This window comes from Schistocerca nitens, chromosome 1 (genome assembly GCF_023898315.1).
Source record: "Schistocerca nitens isolate TAMUIC-IGC-003100 chromosome 1, iqSchNite1.1, whole genome shotgun sequence".
In the NCBI taxonomy this organism is placed as follows: Eukaryota; Metazoa; Arthropoda; class Insecta; order Orthoptera; family Acrididae; genus Schistocerca; species Schistocerca nitens.
The window spans coordinates 655,323,904-655,351,368 of NC_064614.1; positions in this window are offsets into that span (position 1 = coordinate 655,323,904).

Here is a 27,465-nt window from a genome sequence, read left to right on the forward strand (position 1 = left end):
AGTCAAAAGAGACGGCCATTTATGTCACATTTTTCGATATTCGCAAAGTCACTCATCAGAGCCTACAGGGAACTCTCCATTTAACTAGAATAATGAAACTTTGAAACTTGTCAAACTGTCATTACATCACTTAAAAATATCTTTTTCCGCTTGAACATACATTGCATTCATCATCTGTCAACTGCATAATAGAAGAGCATTAATGCCTGCAAACACAAAATGTAAATTGTACTTAGTAAATAAAAATGTTACATTAAATCTTCTTTTACAAGCTGAGACATGGTCGCGAATTGAGCAGTTACCCGAATTTTTCTTTTCTTCACTTCTATGGTCATAAACTTTTTGTTATCAGATCACCGGTTTCGGTCTATAATGACCATCTTCAGAACTATTTTATAAAAACCTGCCACTATGGCTCCAGATTATTAGGGCATGTTTTTATAAAACAGATCCGAAGATGGTCATTATAGATCGTAACCGGTATTTTGATGACAAAAAAATTGTGATCATAGACGTGAATTAAAGGGAATCTTTCTCTACGTACCTAAACTGAAGTTCCTGTTCGCTTGTTTTTGTATGTCCGGGAAAGTCTGAGGAACTTGGAATTCCCGGGCTAACATCTTGCCAGTATCGATATCAGGCAAAAATCACTGAGATTCATCCAGGATGGATGAACTATATATATATATATATATATATATATATATATATATATATATATATATATATATATATATATACACGATGAACCTCGTGCGGGACCCTCAGTGTGCGGGTCCTACCCGCACGTGGCCAATTTTTCATTTACAGTATGTCAATTTAAGGATGAACGTTCTCAGTGAAAAATAATACTTTGTCTCCTGTGGCGTTCCCTCACCTTCACCTTCATTGTGAAATACAATCGGACGAATGATTATGTTTCTTTAGTGCATTTCAGTGTTGCTCTTCCACGCTGCATCGGGAGGGCACGATGGAAATGAAACGTAATTTGGGAAAGAGCTCTCATCACCGAAGTGCTCAATCCTCACTCTAGTAATTTATTGTTTATTTTATTGCGTAATTACATGTTTGGATCTTGAAAAATTTCATTCAGTTAAACTGAACCTGATAAATTCCAACTATCCAATTTGAAAAAAATTTACGGTTTGGTCTGATCTTCAATGTAAAAGACTCTGTAATTTATAAAACTCATACCTCACGTGAGTGGCTAAACACCGGAAACGCATGTCCACTTAAATTCATACCAGCAGACGGGTATCTTACACAGAAACATTTGAGAGTTAGTAACGTTTACAGTTTCCGTCACGTAACACATCCCTGGGGCCTCTGGCTTCCGACAGTTTCGCGCAGTTGAGAAGATGACAGATAAACCGTGGCAACTCGTGAAGACGTGTCCTGCCGAGCAGCTGCGCACCTTCAGCCCCGCCGGCTTGTTTGCAACCGCGACGCGGATTAGGCTAACGCTTGCAGATTTGCGGAGCCGGCGGCGGTGCACGTTGGACCGTAACCACGGCGTAGCGCGCCACGACACCGCCGTGCCCCACCGCAGCCGGCGGGGATTAATAATGCACGCCGGGGGCGGCCGCTCGGAATACGTGATGGTGGGCCCCTGCCCCTCACCCCCCGCGCTGACGAAACGTTTCGCCGCAGCAAGCTCCACCACCACCACCACCACCACGCCGCCTCCCATGTCGCCACTGCACACTAACCTGGCTGTCTTCTCCCCACCAGTTCTGCCGAATACCAACCTTGAAGCAAATAAGTTGTCGTGACCGAGCTGTAATTTCCACTGCAATCTGTAGTCACCTGAAATGTACGGCAGCATGATGCTGAGCTCCTGGTGCCAAGACCCACGTAAAGTTGTAAGTTGGCCAGTTACCATAGTCAAATTACGCGTTAAAGAAGCTGAAAGAGTAGGATTAAAGTCAAATGAAACCAGAGCAGATAGAGAAAACAAATGTTGGCCCTGAGGCATCCGTACAAAATTATGTGTATACGCCGATCAGACATAACATTATGACCACCTTCCTAATAGCCTGTAAGTCCACCTTAGCCGACGCGTCGTCAGCAATGAGGGCTTGGTAATTCAGTGAATGGAGTTGCCATCACCTAATTCCCGTAATTTCCGGGAAGGGGGCGATGAGCACATGCAGTCACATCCCACATCTGTAGAACTAAAAGCTATCCACAGTTGCAAAATTTTACTTTTTATTCATCGTAACATAGTCGAAAATTCCATTTCCTAAGTTGTTAAAAATGTGCACTGAACAGTTGTTCTTGTGGTCTTTAGTCCAGAGACTGGTTTGATGCAGCTCTCCATGCTACTCTATCCTGTGCAAGGTTCTTCATCACCCAGTACCTACTGCAACCTACATCCTTCTGCAACTGTTTAGTGTATTCATCTCTTGGTTTCCTTCTACGATTTTTACCCTCCACGCTGCTCTCCAATACTAAATTGGTGATCCCTTGATGCCTCAGAATATGCCCTACCAACCGATCCCTTCTTCTAGTCAAGTTGTGCCACAAATTTCTCTTCTCTCCAATTCTATTCAATGCCTCCTCATTAGATATGTGATCTACCCATCTAATCTTCAGCGTTATTCTGTAGTACCACATTTCGAAAGCTTCTATTCTCTTCTTGTCTAAACTATTAATCGTCCACGTTTCAGTTTCATACATGGCTACACTCCATACAAATACTTTCAGAAACGACTTCCTGACATTTAAATCTATACTCGATGTTAACAAATTTCTCTTCTTCAGAAACGATTTCCTTGCCATTGCCAGACTACATTTTATATCCTCTCCACTTGGACCATCTTCAGTTATTTTGCTACACAAATAGCAAAACTCATTTACTACTTTAAGCGTCTCATTTCCTAATCTAATTCCCGCACCATCACCCGATTTAATTCGACTACATTCCATTATTCTTGTTTTGCTTTTGTTGATGTTCATCTTATATCTCCCTTTAATGACACTGTCCATTTTGTTGATCTGCTCTTCCAGGTCCTTTGCTGTCTCTGATACAATTACAATGTCATCCACGAACCTCAAAGTTTTTATTTCTTCTGCATGGATTTTACTTCCAACTCCAAATTTTTCTTTTATTTCCTTTACTGCTTGCTCAATATACAGATTGAATAACATCGGGGATAGGTTACAACCCTGTCTCACTCCCTTCCCAACCACTGCTTCCCTTTCGTGCCCTCCAACTCTTCTAAATGCCATATAGTTTCTGAAAAAAATTGTAAATAGCCTTTCGCTCCCTGTATTTTCCCCTGCCAACTTCAGAATTTGAAAGAGAGTATTCCAGTCCAGTGAACAGTAACAGTGCATAATCTGTATTCACCGTAAATGTTCACTGCACATTTTTATCTTCGGAAATGCCATTTTTGACTATGCTATGATGATTTGAAAATGGATCTCGGCCCGAAACTAGTCATCGAGTAAATAAAAAGTAAAAATTTGCAACTTGGAACTGGTTTTTCGTTCTACTGATTAACAGAAGTTGGTGACCCAAGCTACTCCAGTGTGCTGGATGTTCGAATACATGCCGTATGTGTTCGATCGGATTCGTAACTGCAGAGCCACTGTGTTCCTCGAACCACTCCATCACACTCCTGGTCTTATGAAATGGCGCGTTATCTTGTTGAAAAATGCCACTGCCATCGGGCAACGTGATCGTCATGAAGGGGGTGTACGTGGTATGCATCCGGTGTACGATACTCCTTGGCCATCATGGTGCCTCGCACGAGCTCCACTGAACCCATCGATGCACACTTGATTGATCTCCAGAGCATAATGGAGCCGCCGCCAGCATGTCTCCGTCCCGTAGTACACGTGTCAAGGAGCTGTTCCCGTGAGAGACGACGAATTCGCGCCCTGCCAACTGCATGATGAAGAATGTATAGGGATTCATCAGATCATGCAACAGCTCTGTCACTGCGCCAGCTTCCAGTGCCAATGATCATGTGCCCATTTCAGTAGTGGCTACCTATATCGTGGTGTTAACATAGGCACATGCATCGGTCGTCGGCTGCGGAGGACCATCATTAGGAGTGTTCCGTGCACTGGGTGATCAGACACACTTTTACGCTGCCCAGCATTAAAGTCTAATATTAGTGCCGCCACATTTCGTGGTCTCTCTGTTTCACCAGTCTGCCGGGCCTACTACGTGTGGCAATGATTTCACATTCGTGTCACCACAGCAATCTTCGAACACACAGAAAGTCTTGCAGTTTTCGAAATATTCGTGCCAAGTCTCCGGGCCGTCACAATCTGCCCTTAGGCAAACTCAGATAAATCGTGCACCTTTCCCATTCTTCGCACGGACAGCACACTACTGACACTACATGTACCATATGTGTGTCTGACTAGCTGTCATTCTTGACACAGCTATCGCCTGGACTGGTTTATATCGATAGTAAATCGGTGGTCATAATATTCAGCTTGATCACAGCATATAATTCATCCATGTTGGGAATCGAGAATCTCAAGAGCATTTGGCTGTTAGCCATGTCGATACTGGAAAGAAATTAGTCCTGGGAATTCCAAGCTCGTATAACCGCTACAGTAGTTCCTTAGACTAGCCCAGACATATAAAAAGAAGCAAGCAGGAAACTTCAGTTAGTATATACAGTGAGATAATATTTAATAAGACTTTTTATTTACTTACTAAAACATGACTACAACTCACATTTTAAGTTTAGATGTAGTTTTGTTCGCCTGTTATGCTTTAGACGGATGATGACTGAATCCATGGCAAAATACAAACATCAGAAAAAGTTTTTGCATCACCCCCGTTCTCAGAACTCCTGAAGAGAGAAGTTGACTGTGGATACTGTATCACACACGCAGTCCTTTTGACTGTTCAGAGATGTCACTAAACCCTCCCAAAGATGTAAACAACCATGCATGAGCAGCGCCTATTAGACGGAGGGGTCTTACAGCCGATCAGTTCAGTCATTCCACCAGGAAGGAGGTACACGGCTCGTGTTGTGTGTAGCTCAACCATGCCTAGACGGTCAATACCGCGGTTCGATCACGTCCGCATTGTTACTTTGTGTTAGGAGGGGCTCTCAACGAGGGAAGTGTCCAGGCGTCTCGGAGTGAACCAAAGAGAAGTCGTTCGGACGTGGAGGAGATACAGACAGGAACTGTCGATGACATGCCTCACTCAGGCCGCCAAAGGGCTACTACTGTTGTGGATGATAGCTATTTACGGATTATGGCTGACCATGATAGCAACGCCACCATGTTGAATAATGCTTTTCGTTCAGCCACAGGACGTCGTGTTACGACCCAAACTGGACACAATAGGCTGCATGATGCGAAACTTTACTCTCGACGTCCATGGCGAGGTCTATCTTTGCAAAGACGACACCAGGCAGCGCGGTGCAGATGGGGCCAACAACATACCGAAAGGACCGCTCAGGATTGGCATCACGTTTTCACCGATGAATGTTGCATATGACTTCTACCAGACAAACGTCAGAGATATTTTTGAAGGCAACCCAGTCAGGCTGAACGCCTTAGACATACTGTCCAGCGAGTGCAGCAAGGTGGAGGTTCTCTGCTGTTTTGGGGTGGCATTATAGAATGAGGCATAGATTTCTATTTAATACTCCAATCTGTTCCAGAGGAAAAAGACACCTTAAAAGACAGACAGACAGGCAGAGGGATAAAATATATTCTTAGTGCGATTTAATTATTAACAAATAATTTTTGGAAGTTTTCCTTTACTTGTATTGTGAAACTTTACTTCCTGCCGAATTTCATCACTCTCAGTCGACGGTTAGCACCCTATAGGTTTCGATGTGTGAGTTTTCGAGTATCAAAATATATGACATAAATGGGCGTATGTATTAGTTTATTAGTTAAAGTGGTTTAGAAGCTTAAAGTTGTTGCACCTCCGAGGGACTGTAGACCATCGTATGTGACGAAAGTTTGAATTAGATACGACTACCCGTTCCTGAGAAAAATCGTTCTTAGCAGTAGGACAGAAAGACAGACAGACGGACAAAAAAGCGATTCCATATGGGTTCCGTTTTTAGTGATTGAGGTACGAAACCCTCAAACGCAAGTAAACATTTTATTATATCAATAGTAACCACCATAACTCTTAACACATTTATCCCAGTGTGAGCCAAGATGATTAACGGCTTCGTGGAAAAAAGGTTTCGGTTGTCTAAGGAACCATTATAGTACTCGGGCATGCACCTCTTCGTCAGAAGCAAATCGACGGACACGAATGCCTCTTTTCAGGACTCAAAGAATATCGAAATCGCATTGGGAGAGATCAGGACTGCGCGATGGACGTATAAGGGCTTCCTTGCGAAACTTCTGCAGCCAAGATGAAACAGCCTTGGCATTATGTGGGCTGACATTATCCTGCAAACATAATGATCCCGTTCGTCAGTACTACAGGGCGTTTGGTCTTGATAGCGCGCAACGTAATGAACAGCGGACCGTTTCAGTCAATGAAAAAGATCATCATGACTTTCCCAGAGCTAGCGCCCATGGCTTTTGATTGTTTCAGTTTGGGCGAATCCATGTTCTTCCATTGTAGACTCTGACGCCTTCTTTCATCTCCTGCGACAGTATGGGACAGAAAACGATACTTTTTGTCTAAATACCGTTTCAGGTGCTGCAGTGATGTAGGTATTCTATTCAACTTCTGTCCTCCCTCAGGCTGTGGGGAACCCACTGTGCACAGATTTTTCGGAACTTCAGATGTTGTGTCATGATGACGTGTACGTTACCGTGACTGATGCACTACATGGACCGAACTTCTTCCATCGTCCGCCGTCGTTCATTTCTGACAGGTGCATCCACAGCGGCGATGACGGAAGAGACAATGACATGATGAGCCTGTCCCGGCCTACTGCTATCTGTCACTGGCAGATAGCAGTGCCGTCCTTCTCCAAATTATTTGTTCCACGCAAACACACGTGCACGTCACATGCTGTTTTCTCTGTACTTAGAGACATTTGGGCATTAATTTCACTTCGTGACACTCCTTCCGCTGACAAGAACCACATTACACCTTGTTTTTACTCTTTCCCGGTCTTCGCTGTGAAGTCGGACACAAGCACGATTCGCTGATCTCACGTTGAATCAAATGGCACAGCTGTGAATGTTCGCACTAATCCTTCCCGTTTCCCATCAGCGGGGACTTTTGTACACATCTACTTGTATTAGCGACGTCTGCGCCACGTGCGTTAGAGTCTTCCTCGTTTTCATGTGACTGCACCTTATGCGGTGAAACCGGTAGCATTTGTAAGGAACATTAAGGCAAGGATAGGACTTTATTTATCGAAGCTGAAATAAGTTGAATAGACCATCTAATCACGTTATTGTGACTACCGTAAACTTACACATAGGAAGACCGATTTAGTTATCAACTGCCTATGTCCCACGTAATTTACACACGTTTTCTGTTAAAAAGTCATTTATTGTATTATTATTATTATTATTGTTACTATCGAGTTAGGGTCTTAAGTCCGAAGACAGCCTTGACGCACCTCTCCATCCTAGTTTATCTTGAGCAATTTTTTTTCATTTCTACATACCTGCTGCGACTTACGTTCATCTGACCATGCTTACTACAGGCCAGCCTTAATCTCACTCTACTATTTCCCCCCACACTTCCTTCCATTAGTAAACTGACCATGCCTTGGTGCCTCATGATGTGTCATATTGAACGGTCTCCTATTTTATGGTCAAGGCATGTCATAAATTTCTTTTTTCCCCTGTTTGATTCAACACTTCCTCATTAGTCTTCGCCATTGTACTGTTGTGCCATATTTCTAAGTCTTCTATGTCTTATTGTTTGAACCATTTATCATCCATATTTCACTTCCATACAAGGTCACACTCCACAGAAACAACTTCAGAAAATACTTTCTACAACTTACATTTATATTCGATGTTAACGAACTTCTCTTCTTCAGAAACATTTCTTCTGATACTACCCTTCTGCATTTTACATCCTTCCTACTTCTGCCATCGCCTGTTATTTTACTGGCCAAATTATAAAAGGCGTTCGCTACTTTAAGTCTCTTTTCCTAATCTAATTCCCTCGGCATCGCCTGATTTAATGAGACTACATTCCATTAGCCTTGTTTTGCTTTTATTGATATTCATCTTATACTCTCTTTTCAAGACTCTGTCCATTATGTCCAACTGTTCTTCCACGTCATTTGCCTTCTCTAAGAGATTTAGTGTCGTCGGCAAAAGTTAAGTTCTTTTTCTGCTCTCTGAAGTTTAATTTCATTTTCCAATTTTTTCCTTAGTTTCATCTTTTCATGAAATAACTTTTTCTCTGCCTTCAGATAGATTCATAGTGTTCCTTGCTGCCTCTGCCTTGGGATCCTAGTAAATTTAATACTTTGCCCCACTCTGCAGCGGTGTGTACGCTGATATGAAACTTCCTGGCAGATTAAAACTGTGTGCCGGACCGAGACTCGAACTCGGGACCTTTGCCTTCCGCGGGCAAGTGCTCTACTGCTTCTTGTTTTCATATTTCGTTAGTGCAAAACTTCTTTATGTTGTTGGACACAACTTGCACAAATTGTGTTCAAATTTTTTCTGAAATATACTTGAATATCAGATTTCTCAACCTATTATCATCAATCTTCAATAAATGACCAAAAATATGATTTCCATTATGTTTTATATGCAGATGTATTACTTCATTCTCTCTTAATTTGCAATTTCCCGTGCTTTCTATTGGATTTAAACTTTCCCCTTGATTCGTCTCCCTAAAATTTCTAGTTCGTCTAGTATTTAGTTCAATGTTAGACATTCACTTGCCGTAGAGGTATTCTGGTTTCACTGCCATATGCAGCGGAATGTTTTTGCATTTATTGAAACGCATATGTTATTGTAAACATTTTTTGTTGTACCATATACCCTTTCTATTTTGTGACTCTGCCCAATTACGGCAGATTTATGTAACTCATTTTCTGGAATTATCTCTTAGATACCAAGAATTCTTTTACCTAAATGAGTAAGTAAAAAAAATGGTGCACTTTTTCTTATACTTTTCGATTTCTCTTCGTAAATTTGGTAGCCCGCACTACAATTCCAACAAACTGACCTATATTCCTGCTTCTGCTACATTTTTAGATGATACAGCATTTGTAAGTCCCAGGCGGTTTACTTCAAAACACCACCTCTTCGTTACAGATGTTATTGGTGATTTATAAAATTGTTTTGATTTTTCATTCCGAATTTCTACTGTTTTCGTCCGACACGTAGTTGAAGACGGCTGGAAATAAGCCATCACCTTGTGTTCCTTTATTTATATAGTTTTGCCCATGAACTTTATTTTGTATGTATAAGCGTTCCATGTTTTTTAATAGAGTTTCCCTTTCAACACAGTCATCTTCTGGCAATCTAGAAGCCTTGCATTAAGTCTTCAAGGGTAAGTAGTTAGTGACGAATAACATATTTCTAATTGAACATCTTTTCTCGGCACCATCTACCTATCCTAAAAATCCGTTGAAGGTCGTTCAACTAGTCGGAGAGATACTCCTCTGTAGCTCTCTACGGATTTTTGATCACCTTTCTTTTGAAGAAGGTATGTAAGGGCGACGTTTCGTACTTCTTGAAGTTTTCTCTTTACCTTACTTTTTTCAAAAACCATCTAGTCTTTTATAATCATGTTTTTCTTTTGTGGCCGTTTTAGAAGTTCAACTCTTATGGGATCTTCCCACTACATTCGATATTTTTCAGAGTTTTAATACTTTCGTTGACTTCAATGGTTGATGGCATACCCCTTCTTGATTCTTACAAATGTACGATCATTCTGGGGAATTTAGAACTTATTCAAATATTTTGCTATTATTATTATTATTATTACTAGTAGTAGTAGTAATAGTAGTAGTATTATTAGAAGCAGAATAAGAGAACTGACCACATAGGATCACATTACAGCCTTATTTTTTTCCTTTGTTTGGAGTTTCCTTTCTCTTCAGAATTCTATCTACTCAAATTTGTCCACTTCCCGGAAGTCTTCTCTGCACTAGGAACCTTTCAAATTTCGCTCACAAATGTACTTCTTGCAAACCACTGGGGATTCTGTGTTGTTCGACTTCTCTAAATCTTTGCTAACTTTCTGTAATCGTCTTTATAGTGTAATTTATAAGGGAAACTCACCATCGCACCCCCTTCAGATTTACTGGTGCGATGGTCCAGTGGATCAAGCATGGAAACAGGAAGAGGGTGTACTGAAATTTAAAAAAAAAAACAAAATTAAAGAAAAAGGGCAATGAACGGCAAAAGCTTAACAAGTTCAATATCGAGAGCAACTGAATAGCCGCGGCGTCGTGGTTAAGCGGTCACGGTGTTGGATTGTAAACCGGCCGAGCTCTATTCAAAAGTCTCTCGTACCAATTATTTTAATTTAATTTTACTTATTTCCACAAAATTATGAACTGTCCGTTCGGTCAGTGAAACGTTTGTTCTCTTCCTGTAGTCTTGGTAGTTGTAATGTTACACATTGGTTATAGAATATGAGTCATGTCCTAAGAATACGTTACCGTCGCAAGTAAATCTGATGAAGAGTGACAGCAGGAGAATAACACATAAACGTCGCACAGAAATGAAAACAACAAGTAAACTGGTGTAAACTTCCAAAAGGAAACGCATCTTCAAAAAAGTTAAGGACAGAGGGACTGTGGGATTGTGAGACTTTTCCGTTCCCTTGGGAGTGACACATTCGCAATCATATGAACACCTAAATCGGAGAAGGAGGCATATCCTACTCACTTGCCAGGTGTAGAAATTAGATGCGGCGATAAGAGATTCGTATCGTATGACACACGTAATGTCACTATTGCCATATATGACACACCGGACGTATTTTCCGTTGGAGGATTCGGTTGACTTGTCGCTTTGTCATCAAACGTTTGCGGTTCCCTTTCGAAAGCCGGTTCAAATGGCTCTGAGCACTATGGGACTTAACATCTCAAGTCATCAGTCCCCTAGAATTACTTAAACCTAACTAACCTAAGGACATCACACACATCCATGCCCGAGGCAGGATTCGAACCTGCGACCGTAGCGGTCGCGCGGTTCCAGACTGAAGCTCCTAGAACCACTCGGCCACCAGAGGCCGGCAAAGCCACTTCCTTTTGGCTTCTAATACACTAGCTGTGCAGAATCAACTGTCATTATAGGTCCCTACCTCACACCTCGCTGCTGAAAACGGACGTTACACCACAACACAGACACAAATTTGAATAGAGCGAGCAACGTAATAAATTAAATGAATAGATTTCGAACAAGATAGCTTTGAACACGCCCCATTGGCAGTCCAATACCGTGCTCACTTAACCACGATGCCGTTGTTTATTTCTACTGCTCTATGTTGTACGTCTTGTCCATGGACCGTTCACTTGTCTATTTTGCTCTTTTTGGCAGTTCAGCACGCCTTTTTCTCAGTTTAAGGCTTGATATGGGTTCAGTTTTTGGGCGGATGTGCACTGGGCCCTCCTACCACTAAATTTGAGGGGGCTGCGTTAGGGGGTTTCCCTAGTTAGCCTCAGTCCTCGTGCTCTTTCCATCTTTAGACACAACGGCCATCTTCGCGTTCTCGTGCGTTCCCAGTACATTCTGCTGCGTGGTACACATTTCTGCGAAGCGTGATGTTCGTTGTGTTAGCTAGGTTATGTTGCAAAACTTTGTATTACGTAATGGCTTCCATGTGTTCTGTCGAGTTGTTACTTCCATTTTGTGCTCAATACTCTCAACTACCCCAGCAGTCTCCGTGTGCTGCGAGTTTTGCTACTACGTGTACTCGCTGCCTGGACTCCAACCACACTGAAGTCTTGATGGTCTCATGCCGCTGTTTACAGCCATGTTCGATTCCCGACGCCCACTACGCCCTTTGAAGGTCATTTGTTTTTTAGAGCTCGCGCTGATGTACCGAGAAACGCAAATTCTCTCAGCGTTTACCAACTCTGATGGACGTAATGGCCGGCGAGATTTTAATAAACTGGGTGCTTAACACCCAGCGTTATTTAAATGGAAACATCCGTCTCTGTTCAGTAGGTTTTCTGATATCTTTATTTCGATAGACGCCTTAATTTTGCTGTTCCATATTCCTGTCATTTGCACGACGGTACTATTCTCGTCCTATTGCACTTCACGTCATCTCTCCTCGACTCTTTTGGTAGTCTGCCCCACGCAAGACATGTCGCAAAGGCATGGAATGCGATACACAACTGTCTTTGTGAGATCTCGATCGTCTATAACATTACAAACAATATATTTTATCTTAGCCATGCTTCTGTAGGGGTCTACGGATCTTTGCGAACATTCGGCCAGTATGAAGTAGATAAACGATTTTTGGCTTCCCTTCTTCGTTATCAGTCTCAATCTCATTCTTGAGTATTCTGTCTCGAATATAATGACGAAATGAAATGCGATGAGACCAACATGGTACAAACGCCAAGTTTCTGGGACAGCATAATTAAGGAGTCTATCGAAATAAATGTGTCATTAGACCTAAAGAATATGGACAGTAGCGATTTCAACGACGCTTCCGGTATGGCACTCGATTTATTAACATCTCGCCGGTCATAGCATCCACCAGAGCTAGAAGCCTTTGAGAGAATTTGCGTTTTGCCAAAGAGCAGTTCAAGCTCTGAAAAACAACCGTCAACTGGCGTAGTGTGCGTCGGGAATCGAACTCGGCTATAAACAGCGGTGCGGGCTAACTATAGTTCACCGTCTGGTTGGAACCCACGCAGTGACTACACACCACAGCAAATCTCACAGTACCTGAAGAAGACGGACAGGTCGGTCTTCAAATACTGTGCAGAAAATGGAAACAACAACTCGACGGAACGCGCGGAAGCAGACTATTAATCTAGTCGCGTCGAGGAAACCTGAGATATCACGTATTAATTCTCCATCTTTCATTATTAAATGTTTGTGACCAATCGCAGGATTCTTTGTAGATGCTGCTCTTCTGTATTTTCTTGTTCTTTTCAGTCTTCGTCTCAGTTATCTTCACTGCAACTGTTTCCAAGATAGCGAGCCGTCATCAGACCACGTGACCAAACAACTGCAGCATTCGCTGGAAACAAATACTGACCAAACCTTCTCTCCATCCTGAGGTCTTGAAGGGTTGTTTTATTTGTTCGTTTCTCGATCCAAGTCATCCTCAGCAATCTCGTGTATGTCACTCTTTCTGCGGTCCTCATCAGTAATTGTCCAAGTTGCAGTCCTCTCAATTTGTGAAATCCCTTTACGGCTCGGTCTTTCCAGTTCACTGTCACTTTCGATGCAGCATCCCTTCCTAGAAGTATTCGAAGCCGTATTTCCTGTAGAGTCACGCTCTTTCTGAACCACCGAGTCCAATAGACAAAATAATCAGCTTCTTGATAATCACATAGTTTATCAGTGTCCGGTAGTGACTCAAACTTGACAGGTATCATGATGTTGGTATTTTGTCTTATTCAATGACAACTCAAGTGTCTCACTTTTTCTCCTCACTCTATCGTGCAGTTCCTTCATTTTCACTTTTGATTCTGTTCACACCATAATGGTAGCAGCGAATCTTAAATTATTGATTCTCCGTCCCCCAATCTGGATACTAGAGTCCAGCCATGGAGATTTTCTCTCAATTCTTCAATGATGTTAAATAGAAATGATGATAGAGCGCACTCCAGTCTAACTTCCTTTACATGGCTAAAAAGAAAATTATACCATACCGTCTGTTGTTTCCTTGGCATCAAAGGAGGGAGTTTTGATGAGGATAGTAAGTTGGTCAGGAGGATCCATATCCTGTTAGTATGTTTCACAGTTCTTTTCGTCGTACGCAATCTAAAGCTTCGGTTTAGCCTAAGACACAAAGCATTAAAGAGGTATTGAATTCTTGTCATCTCCCACTTAGCTCTCTGACAATGAAATTATGCTCCGCTTTTCCTTCGATATGCACAAACTCGGTTTGCTCTGGAGGAATTTATTTAACTAAGTAGACTCGCAGGCGCTGAAATCAGTGATATAGTTCTCTCATAATACTGTGTGCTTTTTTCCCCTATTACAATAAATCATTACCTACATGATCCATTATCCTATCCATGTTCCGTTATTCTATATGCTTTAATAAATGCATGATTTCTAAATCCAGATCTGCAGCTGCTTTCATCATTTCGGCACTAATAATGCCAGGTCCAGGTGCTTTGTTATTTTTCAATTTAACTACAGCTTTTCGGACTTCCTTTAAGACGTTAGTTTCCTTTCCTACTGGAATGTTAGCACGACCATGTTTTTCATTGTTATTCATGTACAATTTATTGCGTTATGGTCTGATCCTATCACAGGACAATTCCATATTGGATAGATGTGTGCCATCTGTGTCTCCTACAACCCATGTTCTTGATCTGAAGGATCTTGTCGTTCTTTTTTTTTTATTATTTCATTCAACATGCACGTCGTCTCGTTGCAGTCTCGGAACTTCTCAGTTCTCTCGCGTGTTTCATTGACGTAATTATTCTTTTCGTTTTCAGCAACTTCTCTGTATTAACGCAGATAAGTTGCGGTACTGCGGAGTTCCCTTTAAACGTTTCAGCTTCAGTACTTCTTTCGTCTTCCCCAGAAAAAGACAAAAAATGTGCAATAAACATGGGCTCTAAGATGTAGTTTTATCTTTACACTTTACAAGCATAATGGAAACCTGTTATTACTCACGGGAAATGGCAAACATGATCTTTTAATATAGTTTCGGCAATGGAAGTAACCGTGCAGCCTGTGTCCTGTATGTTGAAGAATATACATTGTGCTGGTAAGTGCAAAGATAAGTACGAAGCAAAAGAATTTCACAAACTTATCAAAACACAGACTGGTTCCATTACAACTAATGCACGCACTGCACTTACCCGGAGCTGTTTATGCGGTTCGCAAACGAGTGAGTTCTCGTTTGTTTACTGTATCTCAGGCGTTCGTAACAGCAAAGAGCTTGCAGTGGAAGAGATGCACTTCACAGTAGCGAAAATGAACAAGTGCTCATAGCTTTTAAGGTATGCTTTTAAGGGCCGATGTGGGCCGATGTCCGCTGAACATTTTTGTCTTGTTTTGCTCCATACTATCATCACTCAGAATATGGAATACTTCTTTTAATACTATATATTTTGGCTGCAGATCTGTACGTTATCCTGTTTTGTGTAATACTTTCCGTATCTGCACAGCTACTGCGTCCTACATCCAATTGAATCTGATTTCTATATTCAAGCTTTGCGCTTAACTTGGTTTCCCCGTGTAATGTTCTTGTCACTCAATTCCCTTTTCGTCCGGTCTATCCAACCTATTTTCAGTATACTTCAGTACGGTAAGCGTGATTTCGATGTACGTATCAATTGCTATCACATGTCTGCACACGCGCATCTCTCGCATTCTTTGTCCAAAGTACTTCAGTATACGTGGTCCAGTCACATTAATGTGACCGCCGCCTAAGCTTCATGTCACCGTGCAATAACCACTCTCATTGTCAGACGGAAGGTGCATCACTACCAGTGGAGGGTATATAAAGCGTGTCGGCATGATGCGGAAAACACTGCCGCCGTTGTCGCAATTCGGAAATGGAACGATTTATCTACCATCCAAAATGGCATGTAGTTGGCTTTTGAGCCAAGGATGGAAGCATTTTGTACAGTTTGTACATTGTTCAAATGTCGCTGTGATTAAAGTGTACAGTGCACGCAGTGGCGGCTTGTGTGAATACATTCTGGGTGTTCACATATTTTTAGATTCCGATAAATTTGGGAGTGTGAAATTAATAGCGTCCGTTGTATAACCGTTATCCTTATCAACAAGTTTAATCGACTACAGCCAATGACGATAATAATAAACAACAGTAATAATGTTAATAATAATAATAATAATATGCACAACTTGTCTGAAAAAAAGGACTGTTTTTGTGGAATTTTGTTGTATTGTACATAATTAAGTACAGTTTAGGGCAAAAGTAAAATGACGTGTAAGCTTTCGCAACTTTCCGTTTCTCATTTTTGTGTAAATGGTAGTTTTCGTGCCTTTCCATTTCATTCGGACAAATGTACAAGATTCCTAATAGACGTATTAGTTCACGAATTTCCTTCCTGGCTGAAAATCAGATATTCTTTCGCTGCACTCATACATCAACTTGTGCTAACTGTACACTTCTCTTGTTAAATGTTCGGTTGTAGTCATGCTTATTTGATTTCGTCATTCTCCCAGTCAACGGATCTGTTCTCGGAGTCTCTACTTCCTTTGCGGGTAACTGTTCCTGATAATTAGCTTTTCTGTTCACAGAATGAGATTTTCACTCTGCAGCGGAGTGTGCGCTGATATGAAACTTCCTTCCGGATTAAAGCTGTGCGCCAGACCGAGACTCGAACTCGGGACCTTTGCCTTTCGCGAGCAAGTACTCTACCGGCTGAACTACCCAATCACGACTCAGACGCGTCCTTACAGCTTTACTTTTCTGTTAGAATTTAAAATATATTGAGCATAGTTCATGTTTACACCGCACACGAAAGCCGATTCCCGCACACTAAACAGCCTACTCCAAACTTAAAATGCCGTTTGGGGAAATGATCAAACTCAAGTAGTAATGTCAGCCAACATGGTCAGTTGACTAGAATACAAATGAGGCACTAAGATCCATAAGTGCCTAAAGCAGGCCACGATGGATCCCACATTTAAGTGAATATCAGAGAAACCTGTGATACAGCTATTCGTGAATTTTCATATAAACAATGTGGGCCTACAGCACAGATACCTGACTCACCACAATATCAACAGATTTCAGAAACATGAATAAATGTTACAATCTCACAACCGACGGCCATGTGCTTTAAGCGCTTATGATTCTCACCGTCTCAGATGGATTACTACACTCCTAGAAATTGAAATAAGAACACCGTGAATTCATTGTCCCAGGAAGGGGAAACTTTATTGACACATTCCTGGGGTCAGATACATCACATGATCACACTGACAGAACCACAGGCACATAGACACAGGCAACAGAGCATGCACAATGTCGGCACTAGTACAGTGTATATCCACCTTTCGCAGCAATGCAGGCTGCTATTCTCCCATGGAGACGATCGTAGAGATGCTGGATGTAGTCCTGTGGAACGGCTTGCCATGCCATTTCCACCTGGCGCCTCAGTTGGACCAGCGTTCGTGCTGGACGTGCAGACCGCGTGAGACGACACTTCATCCAGTCCCAAACATGCTCAATGGGGGACAGATCCGGAGATCTTGCTGGCCAGGGTAGTTGACTTACACCTTCTAGAGCACGTTGGGTGGCACGGGATACATGCGGACGTGCATTGTCCTGTTGGAACAGCAAGTTCCCTTGCCGGTCTAGGAATGGTAGAACGATGGGTTCGATGACGGTTTGGATGTACCGTGCACTATTCAGTGTCCCCTCGACGATCACCAGTGGTGTACGGCCAGTGTAGGAGATCGCTCCCCACACCATGATGCCGGGTGTTGGCCCTGTGTGCCTCGGTCGTATGCAGTCCTGATTGTGGCGCTCACCTGCACGGCGCCAAACACGCATACGACCATCATTGGCACCAAGGCAGAAGCGACTCTCATCGCTGAAGACGACACGTCTCCATTCGTCCCTCCATTCACGCCTGTCGCGACACCACTGGAGGCGGGCTGCACGATGTTGGGGCGTGAGCGGAAGACGGCCTAACGGTGTGCGGGACCGTAGCCCAGCTTCATGGAGACGGTTGCGAATGGTCCTCGCCGATACCCCAGGAGCAACAGTGTCCCTAATTTGCTGGGAAGTGGCGGTGCGGTCCCCTACGGCACTGCGTAGGATCCTACGGTCTTGGCGTGCATCCGTGCGTCGCTGCGGTCCGGTCCCAGGTCGACGGGCACGTGCACCTTCCGCCGACCACTGGCGACAACATCGATGTACTGTGGAGACCTCACGCCCCACGTGTTGAGCAATTCGGCGGTACGTCCACCCGGCCTCCCGCATGCCCACTACACGCCCTCGCTCAAAGTCCGTCAACTGCACATACGGTTCACGTCCACGCTGTCGCGGCATGCTACCAGTGTTAAAGACTGCGATGGAGCTCCGTATGCCACGGCAAACTGGCTGACACTGACGGCGGCGGTGCACAAATGCTGCGCAGCTAGCGCCATTCGACGGCCAACACCGCGGTTCCTGGTGTGTCCGCTGTGCCGTGCGTGTGATCATTGCTTGTACAGCCCTCTCGCAGTGTCCGGAGCAAGTATGGTGGGTTGACACACCGGTGTCAATGTGTTCTTTTTTCCATTTCCAGGAGTGTATTTGACAAAATTCGTAACTTAATATGATATAACTTATTCACAAACCCACAAAATATGCTTATTGTCAGTACAACTTTAAAATACACTGACGTGCTATATAGTGAGTGAATTGTCATATCTTAGGAGTGTGCTATCACCTAGCAGGACTTATGCCGAGTGAACAGGGATAAGAGTCTGCCACTGTTTGCTACCACCTGGCGACACTGAGACAAACTTCTACTTGAGTGGCAAGGGCTAGCTGTGCACATCGTTAACCATGTACGTCGGTTATCAGACACGTATGTATTTGACTCATAAGGCAATTACATGACGCGAGTTGCGCGTGCGCAAAAGCTCCTTAAAACATGCACAACTGAAGGCGTACTTGCGACCCTGAGGCCATGTTTCACAGAGCCTAGAGAAGCAGTAGCGCGATGGATTTAAAGTGCAACATCATTCAGATTGCAGTATCTATGTTACGTTAAACAGTATTCAAAGAAAACTAGCCAATAAAACAGCAAGGAGACGATACTTAGGGTATTGACGTGCTCTTGTGCTCCTACACAGCAGCGCCATTGAGCGCATGGAAAAATGGCTCCATCCAAAATTGGCTCTGAGCCGACTGTTGAGCACCACAGGTCAGAGATGAGATAGGCGGGCGATGGCTGCGGAGGTCTGTTGAGTAACAGACAGCCCAGTTGAACACAGGGTACCAATAGTTTGCAAGTCAGGATCGAAAGGATCGCTGTGTGAAAACACTTCGGATACCAGTCACTAAATGCAGGATGATGTTTGACTGAACCATAGGCTAAAGATGGCGTAATGTAGCGCCGAAACTCCATGCTCAAACAAAATACCAACTGGAAATTTTAGACTGCTGAAAGGTGTTTTGGTTCGCATTTCATAGCCGACGTCCCGCAAACCTTCTCTATGAAGATGGACTTACAGAGACAGGAAGTGTTTTGGCAAATCTTCCATAAAAATCTGCAGTGCAAAACTTAACTACAAAATGGCACGAAACCTGATTTGTAGCGAATAAAAACCGTAACATCTGAAAGATGATCGGACACGGGAAAACATTACTCGAGTGAAGGAAAGCTCGAAACAAAGTCCAACGACATCTCAACGCCGATTATCTCTGCAAGTGGTAATTAAGAGAGAGCGTGTTGAAACATTATCAGTAAGGATTTGCGTCTGTATTCTTGCAAATTTACTGCCATGCATGAGTTAAAGCCTCCAGACAAAATTTCCTCTGTTGAGTTCAACTGCTGCTTTCTGAATGAAGTAGAATCAGGACTTTTGGATATCCAGTTTTTCATTTCTTCATATGAGGCCTGGTTCTGCCTTTTGCAGCATGTGAACCCACAGTACTCACTTTACTTTGAAGAGCCATTGCATAATCCCAAGACTGGTGCGTAATGTTTGGTGTTCGTGTCGTAACATGATTCTTTCACCAAGCTGTTAATGCTAACCGATATATCCACAAACTGTTTCCCTCATATGTGGATCAGCTCACGATACCACTGCCCTTATTTTAAGGAATTAATGTCTGAGAATGCATATGTTTGTAGTACAGCTTGTATGGCAGTGAATCATGGGCTTTGGGAAAACCGGAAAAGAAGAGAACGCAAAGCGTTTGAGATATGGCGGTACAGAAGGATCTTGATATGTAGATGGACTGATAAGGTAAAGAATGAGGAGGTTCTCCGTAGAATCGGTAAATACAGGAACAAATGTATCACATTGACAAGAAGAAGTGATAAAGTGACAGGACGTGTTAAGGTATCAGGGAATAACTTTATACTATAGGGGACTGTTGGGGTAAAAACTGTGGGGAAACAAGAAATTGAAATACATCCAACAAATAATGACGCAAGGTATGAGTCATACTCCTAACTGGATAGTATAGGAGAGGTATTCATTACGGTCCGTATCAAGCCAATCGCAAAACAGGGACTCAGGAGAAAAGGAGTGTATTCTAGTAAAACTCTCAGCGTGAACTATATATAGTTACGTCAAAGAAAAAAAACGTTACTATCACCATAATGCAACGAAATTTTCGAGAACTTTATGGCTTTAAAGGAGTACGAAGCTTAAAAAGTATAAGTTGTGAGCTCAGTGTTTATCGTAAATGTCTTTAATAATTTACAAAAGCACATGAAATATATAGATACAGAACTATCGAAAAATCTTAACTATGGATTACGTACAGTACATATCTGATTGGATTAAGTTAAACATTCTATAACATGTCTGTTAAAATTATCGTACAAGTACTACAGTCCTATTCATCTTGTTCCTGCATTATCCTTTCATCATATAACGATTTTTTTTTAAATTAACACTAATGCCAAATAAAATAAACACACTTAATTCATCGCCGAGTGGAAAATGTTGTGCCACAAACTGCTGTAATTTTTTCATTTTTTGTCTTTCTTTTTATGAATGTTTTTTTTTATTTTTCTTTATTCACGTATTCTGTTCTGAGGCGGCATTTCTCTTCATTCTGGAATTTTTGTCTGACATTTGCTTAGATTTTAGCGACGTATCTCTAGTCATTTTTTTGTGGGCTTTTTCTCAGCGACTTCCCTAAAGCGCATTTAAACGGAGCGTTCCGTTGAAAAATTCATGTTTGTTTTGCGGGTAAAACAAAATTCGCAATTTTAGTTTAGCTGCAGAAGTCGCATGAAGCTCAAGCGATTTTGTACGCGACACAATTTTAATCTTCTACTCCATGAATCGCTGTTATTGACACATGTCGATGCGGTATCCTACAAGATAATTAAGAAGGAGTGTGCCTGCGTGATGGAACTGTCAGCCCTCGTGGGCTCCATGTTTGCCGTTGATATGCACGAGTAATGTGACAATTTCGTATTCATCTCTGCGACGCGAAACGTAACGGACAGCTACACAATTGCCTAATGTGTCGAAATTGTAAAAATTTGTATCAGAATCCGAATTCAATCTGAATAATGTGCCACACATTACACTCGACCTGTGTATGGGCGCGCGATCGATAGACAGAACTTCGTTTGTTGTTCTACGTAACAGCTCGAGGCAACCGACTCATTTGCCCCACTACTGAAGTAAGTTCAACTATATCGTTGAACCATACTGATCAGAAACCATAAAGCAAATACAGCTTAGGTGAATTTTCCAAGTAAAAATTTACCTGACACCTGTAACAAACGACTGGACTTCGGCAGAGTTTTTTGATGTTTACAGTACCCACCTGCATTTCCGGAGACTCCGTGTTCAGTTTCCTTTGACCAGTTGGGAAGTTTCCCCTGAGGAATGATCCACGAAGGCCTTATAGTGGAAACTAAGACAGTATTGAAGGAATAAGCGGCAGGACACAGGCCGATATTCTGTCGAGAGCATGACGAGGCTGTGACACACTTGCCACGATCATTCTAGAATCGGAGTACACTGGTCATCCTCTGCTACGTCCTACACAGCCAGAGCTTTCGAGGAGATGCATACACTCCACTTGAGGTTTCACAAAATTGTATTCGAAAATACTTATGGCCTCTTTTGAACGGTAGGATTGGAAGGTTGCAATGTCTTTGATTTGTATGATTAAGACATCAGCGAGTATCGTCCCATAGAAATTACTTGTTTTTAGTCCAGAATACTTGTGTTCAACGTTTACAAAAAGCAGCAGGCAGCTTAAAGTGGTTAAGTGGTAGATCATGAAGAAGCACATTTTTTTAACTAGGATATCTGCACAAACAATTTGTTAAACGAAATTAGCTTGGCCTTCTGCAAAATAACAAAGTCTTTCAAGAAAGAACTTGTTAAAACAATAGTGTCCTTGATAATAGGTATCGACATTTGCTAAGTGAATAGAACAACATTCACTTAGTTCAGTTGTTGGACAGTATTTGTGAAATTAATAAGCAATGAATGCCTTCGAATGACTATTTGAATTAATTAATTAACACTTAATTCATTGCAATTAAAGAAATAGAATCACTTTTTACGGATCTCTGAAATAATTAGGTTCACAGTCATTGACAGTAGCATTAAACCAGGCAACATGAAAACACATAGTTTCTTAACTAGTCAGCTGAAGCTTTGGAGCCGTAATAACAATCTTTACATTAGTGAGGATAACAAATGATGCAAAATTATAACAGACAAAGGAACACAATTGAAAGGAATATTTAAATCGTTAAGACACCATTACAGACATTTGGCTGGAGAAGCAAGGACTATGCCAATTATACATGATTAAGCAACACAAGACTTAATACGCGAAATATACTGTGAAAACATTTAAAAGGTTACAGTAGAATTTAATAAAACGTAGTTGTGGTTAAGTGCCGCTAAAACTATGTTCTGCCTTGACGCTCCTTGAGTTATCACACTAACTTAAAAAAAAAACATTGGTTATTAAAGCCCCCCAATGGGATGATAAGATGAAAACACTAAACGCGGTACTTAGTTAGCTGTTAGCAACCGACACAGGGAAAGACATTTATCAGTAAAATGTTATCAATCAAAATAACGTTTAAATGATAAAAATAAAAGCACGTTGACCATGGCAAGCAGAAGAGGTAAATTTTCAGTGTCAGTTTCGGGTGAGATCCCAAGCGATGACAGCAACAAGTTTAACTATATCTTCATGCATTCATAGTTGAAATGTACAGTGGGACGTCATCTGGTATAAATTTATATTAAAAATGAAGAAATTCCTCCAGCTGTATTTAAGGTCTCGATTTAACTTTGGCAACTAGTTTCAATATTGTAACAACGTCATCTTCAGGCCCATACACTTGAAGTCAGCTGCGTGCGGCTGATACTACAAGTCAGTGGTGAGATACGGACGTGCTCCGTGTGGAAGGTGGTTAGTAACTAGTATGAAATTTGGACTCACGTTCCGTATCTCACCACTGACTTCTAGTATCACCCTCACGCAGCTGACGTCAACAAGTGTATGGGCCGGAAGATGACATTGTTACAACGTTGAAAATAGTTGCCAAACTAAAATCGACACCTTAAGTACAGCTGGAGGAATTTCTCCATTTTCAATATAAGTTCAACTTAAAGTTGTCACCAAGTAAATTTTCTCTGTGATCGTCCTGGAGTAACGGATTCGTAGCCTTCAACACGTTGAGCTAGATTGAAACTAACTTCTTTCGCAAGACACTTCACGAGTTCAACAGCCAGGCCTGGACTGCAGGAATACACCGGGAAGTATTTTAAAAAGGCCCCCAGAAGGACGTGACCGCTCTGGCACAGCATAAAGTAATATGGGAAAGTACCGCGCCCTGTCTTTCACCGACTATAACGTCACGACTCACTCCAACACTCGATTCAACACTTATGTCGGTGCCATGCGTACTGCCCCCTGGTGACGTTGAAAGTAAACATATTCCCACCAGTTAAGAAAAGATATGCGACACATACACTCCTGGATATGGAAAAAAGAACACATTGACACTGGTGTGTCAGACCCACCATACTTGCTCCGGACACTGCGAGAGGGCTGTACAAGCAATGATCACACGCACGGCACAGCGGACACACCAGGAACCGCGGTGTTGGCCGTCGAATGGCGCTAGCTGCGCAGCATTTGTGCACCGCCGCCGTCAGTGTCAGCCAGTTTGCCGTGGCATACGGAGCTCCATCGCAGTCTTTAACACTGGTAGCATGCCGCGACAGCGTGGACGTGAACCGTATGTGCAGTTGACGGACTTTGAGCGAGGGCGTATAGTGGGCATGCGGGAGGCCGGGTGGACGTACCGCCGAATTGCTCAGCACGTGGGGCGTGAGGTCTCCACAGTACATCGATGTTGTCGCCAGTGGTCGGCGGAAGGTGCACGTGCCCGTCGACCTGGGACCGGACCGCAGCGATGCACGGATGCACGCCAAGACCGTAGGATCATACGCAGTGCCGTAGGGGACCGCACCGCCACTTCCCAGCAAATTAGGGACACTGTTGCTCCTGGGGTATCGGCGAGGACCATTCGCAACCGTCTCCATGAAGCTGGGCTACGGTCCCGCACACCGTTAGGCCGTCTTCCGCTCACGCCCCAACATCGTGCAGCCCGCCTCCAGTGGTGTCGCGACAGGCGTGAATGGAGGGACGAATGGAGACGTGTCGTCTTCAGCGATGAGAGTCGCTTCTGCCTTGGTGCCAATGATGGTCGTATGCGTGTTTGGCGCCGCGCAGGTGAGCGCCACAATCAGGACTGCATACGACCGAGGCACACAGGGCCAACACCCGGCATCATGGTGTGGGGAGCGATCTCCTACACTGGCCGTACACCACTGGTGATCGTCGAGGGGACACTGAATAGTGCACGGTACATCCAAACCGTCATCGAACCCATCGTTCTACCATTCCTAGACCGGCAAGGGAACTTATGTTCCAACAGGACAATGCACGTCCGCATGTATCCCGTGCCACCCAACGTGCTCTAGAAGGTGTAAGTCAACTACCCTGGCCAGCAAGATCTCCGGATCTGTCCCCCATTGAGCATGTTTGGGACTGGATGAAGCGTCGTCTCACGCGGTCTGCACGTCCAGCACGAACGCTGGTCCAACTGAGGCGCCAGGTGGAAATGGCATGGCAAGCCGTTCCACAGGACTACATCCAGCATCTCTACGATCGTCTCCATGGGAGAATAGCAGCCTGCATTGCTGCGAAAGGTGGATATACACTGTACTAGTGCCGACATTGTGCATGCTCTGTTGCCTGTGACTATGTGCCTGTGGTTCTGTCAGTGTGATCATGTGATGTATCTGACCCCAGGAATGTGTCAATAAAGTTTCCCCTTCCTGGGACAATGAATTCACGGTGTTCTTATTTCAATTTCCAGGAGTGTATTATGCATCTCGCGCATTGGTACGTTTCAGTTACATCTTACTGAAGTGAACTAGCGGGTTTTGCTAGTGGTACGATTCTTCGCCCATCTTAAGATAGCATAGATTTAGATACTAACTTTTTATTTTTTATTTTTTTTTCCTGATAACACTGCGACCATACGGCCCTCTTTTACATTTATCCAGGCGTTTTACGTAATCCACATGACATTATGACACACGTCATAAAACATCTCCATCTGTAGAGGTGGGGGTGGTAGGTGAAACTGGCTGTGGAAGGTCAGAGTGTATGGCAGTTCACCTTCAAATGCGTGGTGGCAAAGGAGCAATGGCAGGTGTCAGGCAGCAGATCGTCATGGAAACTATGGTGGTTGAATTAGTTCTTCACTCCATAAAACAGCGGTGAAGATGAAGCTGGAAAGGTGGCGACTGTGACGTAGGCGTGCACCGCCTGTGAAGCATGCAGCACGCTGAAAGGATAGGCGGTGGCGGCAGCGTCCAGATGCTGCTATCAGCAAGGGGAACCGACTCTGACTCACAAGGTGAGGCTACAACGTTTGGAACGCGGATCTACTGTAAACTTCGTACGCTCGTACTACTTTATGAGGACAAGAAAATGTGTAAGCAGTAGTGCGTACTTCTCAAGCGTTACTGAGAAAATAGCAAGATAATTTCGGTCGTCACATATGTATCCGTGAGTGGCCATTTTTAGCATGAAGCGGCTGCAGTCGAATGGTGCCGGCACGGTAGCTCAGCGTGTTGGGTAAGAGCATTAGCTACCCTTTCTAATAAAAAAAAAACTGAGCTAACGGATCAACGAACAAACTGAATGGGTGTCATCGGACGTCCACCATGAACAAATTCAACGAACAATATACAACAAAATGTTTTTAAAAAAAGTGGTTGGCGTTCAAGCCGCTGGATCGAGTTTCGTTCGTCAGTTTTTTCTTATATTTTCTACACATTTTCTTTACTATTTTTATTACAATTGATATAATGTGAAAAATACGTGTGTTCGGATGAACTTTTGTTAAATTTACAATGTTATTTGGCAGTATACTAATTTTTATTATCACAAATAATATAATATTCATAATTATCGACTATTAAACGACCAAACGCATAAAATGATACTCAAAATGTATGCTCGTCCGTGTCTTCAAAACTGTTCGTATTTAATCGGAAGGGAACGAGAAATTGCTTCTCGGAAGACGCTATTAAAATACACTCGATACTGCATAACCAATTATCAGCGTCGATTTTTAAGAAAATACTGCGTTATGCATGGTTTGCTTCCAAATTATCGTCTGAAAGAGAGGTTTTTGAAAATGTTAACGAGGTTTGTTTTGCCACGGAAAATGTCAAAAGACCTTGCGTATGCGGAAACATAGCATTTATTCAATGCAGCTGGTGCCGTTTAACTTTATGTTTCTCACGCTTTTACTAAAAATACCACCCTGCAACTTGTACTCATAATGTTGAAAGCGACGATTAATTGTACATCTTTCGAAAGCCGTCTGTGCCGGTAAAACTTGGAGGTAACAAGTCATTTCGGGCTCCTTCCAGGTATAAGGGTTTTCTCAAATCACGGACAAGCAAACATTTTCAGTATCACTTTATGCGTTGGGTCGTTTACTAGTCGATAGTTATGAATATTACATTATTTGTGATAGTAAAATTAGTAGACTGCCAAATAACATTGTAAATTTAATAAAAGTTCATCCGGGTGCACGTATTTTCCCCATTATATCGATTGTGTTATAAATAGTAAAGAAAATGACTGTGTTGAAAATAAAATATAAAAAATCAGACGAACGGTACTCGTTCCAGTGACTACGGGGCTTCAACGCTAACCACTCGGCTGCCGCCGCTTCATGGTAAAAATGGCCACGCACAGGTATATATTTGGCGACCGAAATTATCTCGCGATTTTCTCAATAACGCTAGAGAAGTACACGCTACTGCTTACACGTTTTGTTGTCCTCATGGAGTACTACGAGTGTACGAAGTTTGCAGTAAATCCACGTTCCAAACGTCGTGGCCTCCCCTTGTCAGGAACAGCGCAGGATGGGAATAGAGCAAGGTCAGCACGTGGCCTGAAACAGGTGACCTCGTCCCATTGCCCAACACAGCGATAATTATGGTATTGTATGTTCTGACCGGGTGATGACCGGCAGCGTATGCCTGTGAAGAGCGATGTGCAGTGACAGTGTTCGCTCACTTGGGCAGTAAGGACTGGGCAGACTCGAGCCCATTACCCACCAGGAAATGAATGTCATGCGGTGGATGGCCCGAAGGTGTGAAGGCACCAAGTCGGCAGCATTCAACTCAGCACAGGCAACG